Source organism: Coturnix japonica, chromosome 4 (genome assembly GCF_054131305.1).
Source record: "Coturnix japonica strain WE chromosome 4, WE-NBRP24, whole genome shotgun sequence".
Classification (NCBI taxonomy): Eukaryota; Metazoa; Chordata; class Aves; order Galliformes; family Phasianidae; genus Coturnix; species Coturnix japonica.
The window spans coordinates 68,870,913-68,879,566 of record NC_140666.1 but is presented as its reverse complement, the minus strand read 5'-3'; the positions used below and the strand labels follow the sequence as shown (position 1 = coordinate 68,879,566).

The 8,654-nt window shown below is 37.6% G+C and overlaps 1 long non-coding RNA gene across 1 annotated transcript; it reads right to left on the bottom strand.

The window, feature by feature from the left end:
* Nucleotides 1–950: 950 nt before the first annotated feature.
* LOC146761115 (uncharacterized) lies at nucleotides 951–1,303 on the bottom strand. The gene is made up of 2 exons (XR_014945995.1): nucleotides 1,202–1,303; nucleotides 951–1,033 (listed from the first exon to the last, which is right to left on the bottom strand). It is a non-coding gene; the product is annotated as an uncharacterized LOC146761115 (long non-coding RNA).
* Nucleotides 1,304–8,654: the final 7,351 nt, after the last annotated feature.

Sequence of the window (8,654 nt, the reverse complement as noted above, 5' to 3'; positions counted from 1 at the left end):
TGCTCAGAGATTAGAGAACTGAACAACATTTAAGTCTGGCTCTTTCCAAACCTCTCTCAACAGACAGGTATTTCACCCAGATTTCTGGATGAAACTGTTAAACCAACTTCTCTCTCAATCATACTTGCACTGGCAAGCTGATTGTCATTTATGCTTATGATTTTATTGAAGTCAGTGACCCAAATAAGACTAGTCGATCATATTTCAGAATGCAGCTCACTGTCAACAGTCTATAAAAAGGGCAAGATAAAGGACACTTCACACCATAGTTGATTGAAAAAGAGCTAACAGATACTGCAGTCTACAAAAGGTCACAAGTTTGACAGCAGTGAAAGCAAAATACAGGTAAACATATTCAAAATTGTCAATTCTAACATCTTGACTAACCAAGCTAGGTGGATATTAAAGTTATCTAGATGTCTGTTTCAACTACATTAAATCCCTTATAGTTGGGTGGGTAAAATACAACATTTACTGAACTTGTAGCAGATAATAATAGAGTAAGTGATCTAAATGGAGACTGCAATCAAATAATTTTACTAAACAAACACTAGATAAAAGAACTAAAATCATAATTTGTTTCCCAGAGAATAAGAAAATCCATTAAAAACACAGGGAATTTAGATTTACACGTGAAATGGCACAAACTGACTTCTAAAGATCTGCATCCTTTCATCTCTCAGTTAAGTAATGCTATCAGGAATTAGTGCTTTGAGGTTTACAAAATATTTTATGGCTTCATTCAAGACACTGGCACCTGGTAACTTGCATCAACATGCATGTTGTAAACTGGGAAGGGGTCTTACAAAAAATTTTTATAGGCAAGTGCTCTAACTGTTAGCCTAGTAAAGAAAATGACATAGGAATCATCTCAATCTGTAATCAGTTGGGTTTTTTGTTTGTTTGTTTTGTTTTAAAGAAAAGTGTATACAACACCAGGGAGACCCGAGTTGTTTCTTCTGTTTTATCATGCTCTCTCAGTGTTTTGCACGACTCTTCAGAGTTAGGAGCTCTTTATTCAGCTTCTCGTCATCTGAAAAAGAGAATACTTCGATACATCTTTAATGAATTTTCTCTAGTTAAAAGTGAAATTTTTTCAGCTCATAAAGCAAAACTCCCCAGTGACCAAGCAGAAAAAGTCATCTAGGAAGCATATCCAAAATTTAAATAAATATAATTGAATAAGCTTGGAAACATTTACCATCCTAGTGCTTTTGGCATTGTGTTCCAGCAGTTTCAAGCTTGTTAGTTTTCCAGTGAGATCGCTTTGTCAACATCCCTTGGGTCAACAGTGTATACATATACATTGGGTCAACAACAGTATATAGGGTCAATACAACACTTTCATCAGTTTTGAAGTCAGCTCAGCAATGGAAATAAGTCTCCTGCTCTTCTTAAAGATTACCCTTCAGCCTCACTTTCCAACAAAGAGAACCTTGTAACGTTTAATATAATTTCTCCACATCTTGTTTGCTTAACCAGTTCCTTCTTGCTCTCACACCAGCATGAACTCCCTCTCTAACCTCCCCAGCCTCCCTCAGCTGTGCTGTCTTTTGCAGTGAAGTTAATGGAACTGCCTGTGTGTGTGTTTGTATTGGCTATCATTGTTACATAAGCTATCAAAAAACACATGGATCTCATCCAGACTATTCCAAGCTGTTGTGTCAAATCTACCTGCAGCTGGCTGGTTTCTTGGATAGCTTTATTCTGATCATCTCACATGACCTAACGCACTGAGCTGATTTTACCTTTAATATATTCCAGGTTACCACTCAGTAGATGAACAATGATATTCAGGACTTATTACAACATACTTACATGTATCTTCTTCAGAGCTCTTCCAGTAAAGCATCCCAAATCATTTCTGTGAGACTAAGCCCTGCAGAAAGGAAGGAGGAAAAGAGCAGAGCAGAATGGAGGGCAAAAAGCCAGAACCTGACTGCCCCAGTTGTTAGGTTTGTTTTATAAGAACTAAACACTAAGTATAAAAGTAGAATATTTTAATGGGAATTAAGAGAACCTGTTCCCAGGCCTGTCTCAGATTCTTTACATGGTTATATTCAGAGCACTCACACAGCAAACACAGACTCAATACCACTCTTCAAATCAGACCAAAAACAAACCTACAAGAGAAGACTCACTCTCCTTCCTGCCAGAAATGAGCCATGATGCTTTCAAGAAACAGAAATCACACTCAAGCCCTGCACCTGCAGGCATTCACAGCTGGGATAATGACTGACTTAGGAGGTGCCTGACACCAGCCCTGAGAAAAATTCCCAACTGCTTTCAGGCTGTAGATGAATTTCTTTAACACTGCCAGGAGCCAGCGCTCTGACTTCCAAAAAACCTAGTCTCCACATTCTCCAAATTCAACAGTAACATTCCTGGAATGCTGCACAGGCTTTACAAGTTGCCTGACAGTAAAACTACCTGCCAAATCAAAACAAGTGCCATTAATAAAACATGCAATGTGGGGTAGCATCATGCCATACAGCATTAAATGGCAGCAACAGCACAAACAACTAGTTTGCACATCAGGCTTACAAAGTATACCCACAGAAGCCAGGAGAAAGGGATGCACAATCTCTCAAATCTAAGAAATAGCTGTAGCTGTCAAATGCAGCAGATTTCTCAGTGTCAAAATCTGTCCCTGAAGCAAACGGTAATTACAGCACTTTGAAGCACTGTAAGCCATTCTGACAGCTCTCATCTCAGCCTGCAAAAAAGATCTGACATTCCTGACCACCCATAGAAAAAGAAAGAACGGTGCCCCACTCCCTGTGCTGCACAGGCCACTGCACATACTGAAAAGATTTTCTCTCCATCTATCTCTCTCCCCATGAGATGCCATTGCTAGGTAAATTTTCATTTCTCACTGAAGCACAGTTTCTGCAAGTCTAAAGTCTGCCTTCTGATGTATTGGAGCTGCATCAGGCTCAAGCATAGATCATTGGAAAGTCACCTTTGGTCAAGTAATGAAGTAGAACAGGTGACAACTGACCTGACGACAGATAAAGCAAGGAGTAAGTACTGATTACATCAGCTCAAGGAAAGAAATAAAATAGGATGAAGTGAGCACCACTGCTATTAATATTATTTGTTTCTGCTGCTGTTAGAGAAGTGGGGTAATTTGTTTAGCTCTCAGCTGGTTAACCTAATGAGACACACCTTGACAATGGTACACTAGTAAATTGGTGCCATTTCAATAATTGTACAACAGATTACAACAGACTAATTCATCATATTGGTAATGAAACTCTTCCTTTCAACTGTCCAGATGTAAAGCATTAGGTTGACTGACTCATTAACAACACCAATGTCCCAGCACTAGCTGCAGGAGGATCTGTACCAAAGTTTGTTACAACTCTTCCTCTCCCTGCTTCAGGCCACAATTAGAAAGACAACTGTTTAAGAACTCTCACAATTGTATTTTATTTGACATCAGCAATATACACTGGAGTATAATAGGAACAATTTTGCACAATCTTTCTTGCAAGATGGATTTATTTTCCAAATACAGAGATGTTCATTATACAGGAAGGTAATAGTTAAGCTGCACAATAGCAAAACAAGTTGACAGCTATCAAACCACCTTTTCAGTTTGTTAGTATAGTCAGGTGACCAGCACTGAATGTATGCATTCAAAAAATTTAGTTTACCTCTGATTCTTCCAATCTTCCAGCCACATTGTTCCACGCAACAAAAATGTGTGTGAAGAAAAATGTAAAGTAATTCAATCTCAAGGCTTCCCTTGCTTTGATTTCCCTTCCATTTTTGCCCATGTATGAGTCAATAGAAAGGGATTACACATCAGAATTTGCCATGGCACAAAATCTCACAGCATGCATCTAGGATGTTCACATACTGCAGAACTAAATAAGTTGGGAGATTTGGATCTTCCCTAAGAGGATCCTAAAGAGTCATTGTGCTTCAGTGCATTACTTTCTGCATGCCACAGCTTTTATGGAAAAGAAAGACTAAATAAAATACTTCAAAAAGCTTCATCTTTTTCAATGAGAGTATTTCTTACAATGGTCTAAGCTTAAACCTATATGCTTTGGCTGCAATGGACAGGGCTTCACAGGAAAAGCTTACAATTAATTAAAAAACCTGTAAATGTTAACTTTTTCCTGATTTTGTTTTTGATTTTTTTTTCCATTTCCAACTTAAAAATGATACACAGCTATTTCAGCTGCTGTATCCACAACAGAAATTTCCCTTTCCTTTTGGTTCCTCAGCTGGCACAGCCATTACACTTTGAATTAGACACTGTCACAAAAATTATTACCTCTCTGAGCACCGTGATTCGAGAATTCAAGAGAAAAAGATGATCCATGTTATTTGTTAGGTGCAGGTAAAGGTGAAAAGAAACACAAGAACGGTATCATACATTGAGTCAACTATAACATGGATGATGTATTTATCACAAGTAAATACTATGCCTGAAGCCACACTGCTCACACACTGTCACTGCTCAGTGTATTTGCTAATGAAGCTATACTCTGGATAATTCCAAATGAAGGTCTTGGCCATACCAGTGTTACCACATACTCTTCACCACATTGTATAAGTTTTACTGCTACAGTCCAAAGTGGTTACTGATACTGCCTGCTTAGTTTCTAATCAGCATTTCTCCATTTGCCATGAGGGAGAGGAATAGAGTAGCTTAATACCAATACAATAAAATAAATATAATTGTTTAAAATTACTTTTAAAAGTACAAAAAGGAGTAGGACACGCTGAAGCGTGTGTTCAGAGATCATAGATTAAGTGCTTTGTAAATTGCTAATGAGCAAGTCTAATAATTCTCATATCTTACCTCAGCAAAACGTTTAAGACTCCAAGCTCAGCCATTCCTACCCAGAACAGGGATACCTTCTCCTGCTAAACAGATATACAATGAGGTGAGGAATCAGTCACCTTTTATTTAAAAAAAAAATTAAAAAAAAAAAAAAAAAGTCTACATTAAATCTGAATTTAGTGTGGATGAGAGAAAGTAAGGGGAACTGAGCTTGTTTATTTTCTTCACAAATACCTACCATAATGGAGAAGTAAGATTCAAAGAGAAAGCCCCTTTTGCAATGTTTAAGTTACATCAGGACAACTCATAGGGGCAGAGTAATTATATCCATAAAATCAGAGATGTTATTTTGCTTCTGGAAAAGCCCACAGGCTGCTAGCATGGGTTTCAGGAGCAGATCTTGTGTGGCTGGACTCTTTTTTGTGCTGTTTTTATTTTTTTCAACAACTATAGGACTAGGAAAATGCAATTAGAAGATGTACAAGAAGGCCAGAGTGCAGTAAACTTTAATCCTCTTTTGGAAGGATTGCTGCCACTAGCAGCAATGCTGAGCTGAAGGAGTTTTCTTCAGCTGCAGTGTTTTTGTACTCCAAGAAAGCATTTTCTATCCCACCCATAGTATTCTGAGGGCCCTGCTTCACCACAGTACAGCTTGGATGTACAGCAACATGGATGCATCCCAACTGGCAGTCACTGTTAGCTCTAATCTTTCTGGTCTTCCAGCCTCAGCATCAGAAACCTTTGGACAGATTAAGTGTGCCACTCGTCAGGTAGGATTTACAACTGGTACTGAATTTCATATAACACACAGTTTGCATCTAAGCCTCCCAGATGGGAAGAAGCTTAAGGGGCATTTCCATAAGCAGTTTAAGCCAATATGAGATCTGCACCCTCTCAGAAAGATGGAAGCTCACCTTCTTTCATCTCCTGTTTCTGACTGTTGGCTCCTACCTTCCTCCACATCAGCAAGGAGAGTTCTCATGCAGGCAAACTGTGCTACAAACTCATCTTTTCCTTTCACAGGATCCATGCTGTGCAAGTGCCAAGGCTGTGGAAGTTCAAATGCAGCTGTACCCCACAAACTGTTGTACAGACCAGATTACTGAGAAAGGTCTGGTGCTAAACCTCCCATGAATCTAGGTACAAGAACGAAGTCTTCAGATTTTATAGGAAGGCATGATAGTTCCAAAAACTGGCTGACACTGTAAAGAAAGCTTTTGTTGCTATTTATTTACCTCTTCCTATAACTGAGCTAAACCAGACAGCAATCTATTTGGTATCTTAAACACAAAGCAAGTTAAATGATAAAAGTTCCAAAGTGCTTCATTACTGAAAATGAAATATATGGACTCCATGAAAGATAAAGAATTTTGCTGTTTGTATTTTTGGCATAGAAATTCTCTAAATCAAAGAGAAACAGTAATACTTAATAAAACTTAATCTTTTTACTTTAGCGTTCTGCCTCTTAATTCTTCCTGGATGACTACAAAAATACCCTTTTTAATGAAAAAAACTACAATGGAACATAAATGTTTCTAAGAGAACATTAGCAACTTCTTTCCTTTATTACTTTCTCATTATACTCATAATGAAGAAATAATTATTTCTAGGCTGTTTCCTGCCAGATGCTGCTCTAGTACCTCTAATAGGACATATCTTAAAATAACTGCTTGGTAGCAAGTAACTAAATTTTTCATCTTTACTGATGCTTTCCTTTTTCTTCCTTCTTTCCTATTTCCTCAAATAACTTCACTTAAGTTCTTTGTAGCAGTAACAAATGACCACATACAACAACTGACGTTCCAGAACGCTTCTTCTTTATAGCCAGTGGAGTCAGCATAAGAATCCTCCAGTTGTTTTCGGCTAGATTAAAGTTGTGAAATCACATCAATCCCAACCTTCTCACCACCTCATTTGTATCAGCACTAACAGTGAACCAGATAAGAAAACGGATCCAGTGGCTGCTACCTCAGCCAGAAGATAAACTTGCTTTTAGCAAGACAAGTTATTTCAGCCAGATCACCATCACCACATGGGAACATCTCCCAACACAAAGCAATAAGGTAGGAGTACTACCTTTAGCAGTAATTAAGTTTTATGGCGGTGTAATAACGGTCCTAATGATGCAATGCATATTAACATGGTCTGTCTGGTGCAGAATGCTTCAGAGGCTGGTAGTACCTAAGCCATAACCCATCCATGGTCCTTTCAAATATAGCTCATATTCTCAAGGACTGAATTAGGCACAGGTAGATTCATTTCCACCATAATTGCTTCTGGTATTTATCTGCAAAGGCACCCATAGGTTACAAAAGAATGTTGTATTATAATTCTATGGGAACTATAGCTATTCAAAATTCTTCAAATCTTCACAACTGGTTTGATGCCAAAAAACACTGCCATAAATTGATAAAATATGAAATACATGTACATAAAAAGAATGTTTACTTGAAGTACAAAGTAATTTATTAAATAAACCTCAGAAAGTTTAGCAGCTAGGTTTTCAAGCTTGCAATTGTAAAATGGACTATGAAATTACTGTATAGCGAGGAGTTTTAAACTATCCCACATTTTGAAAGTGCTGTAAATACATACTTGCACATGTTCTTAATTTCTAAGTGCTCCATACTTCTGTATCTTTACTTACCATGGAGATGAGACATCAGTACAAGATTTCGAAGCAAGACAAGTCAGTACTCAGTTTAATTTTGGAATGCATTAAACTCAGGAGTCCAGCTGAGTGCTTCATACAGTCACCTGCTTCTTCTACCAATCTCCAGCTAAGATTTTTCCAAAACATATTCACAAATAAGATTATTTCTCTTCTATATGCCAGCAGACCATCTGTAGAATGCTATGCCAGTTAACAACACTTACTTCAACATGGATACAGCATTCACTAAAACACGCAGCAAATGCTGAAATAGATCAACAGCAGCAAGACCAACAACAGGAGATAACCCAGGTCTCTGTGCTAGTTGAGGGTTAATTCAGTAGCAGAATATATATATTTTTTCCATCAGGATCTTTTTATTGAAAATGGAGATATGAAGATTAGATAGGTAAATAAATAAATAATACCTACCTCACACGGTGCTTTTCATCCAGAAAGATAGTCTTTCAAAGTAACACTGCTTGCAAGTGCATCTGGAGCCTGCTTCCCTCACAATTCAGAGATTTGAATATTATTATAAATACATATACAGGATGTGATCACAGTAGTATTTTTAAATGCTAGAATTATGCTGCTATTTGAAGAGATCATTCAATAGCTGGTGGGAGTTTGGTTGTTCTCCTAAAAAGGGAATCTCCAAGGCTTTTTTTTTTTTTTCCCAGTTTATTTTTATTTCAAAAAAATGTCATGATGCTCTTGGTTTCTCTTGCACAAAACAGTGAAAACAGAATTCTGACCAGAAAACATAGTGAGCTGCAGTAGATAGTAACTGGCTTGCTTTGAGGCAAGTCCCCTCTAGAAGAGCAGTATGAAAAGAATAAGCAAGTGTAAGAGAGATCCATGGATGTATTCAGTTACAGACTGGAATATAAAACTAATCAATTCTGAAAATGGTACCTACCACATTTTGTAATCCACATGAACACAAAGTATGCTTCACAAGTTCTGTCCATTTTATAAGAATTGTGTTTTCTGTTCCCCCTAGTTAAAAACACAGTAAATAACATTAGCAAAGAGAGACCTTTTCTGAATTCCCTGTACTTCAACGCTACTCACTCTTTCTTGGAATGTGCCAAAAATTTACTTTCAAAGTCTGATAAATGCAGAACATGCTGAAACTGCTCACCACACTCACATTCTCCAAAACTGCAACAACTGGCTTTTAAGTAGAGACCTACA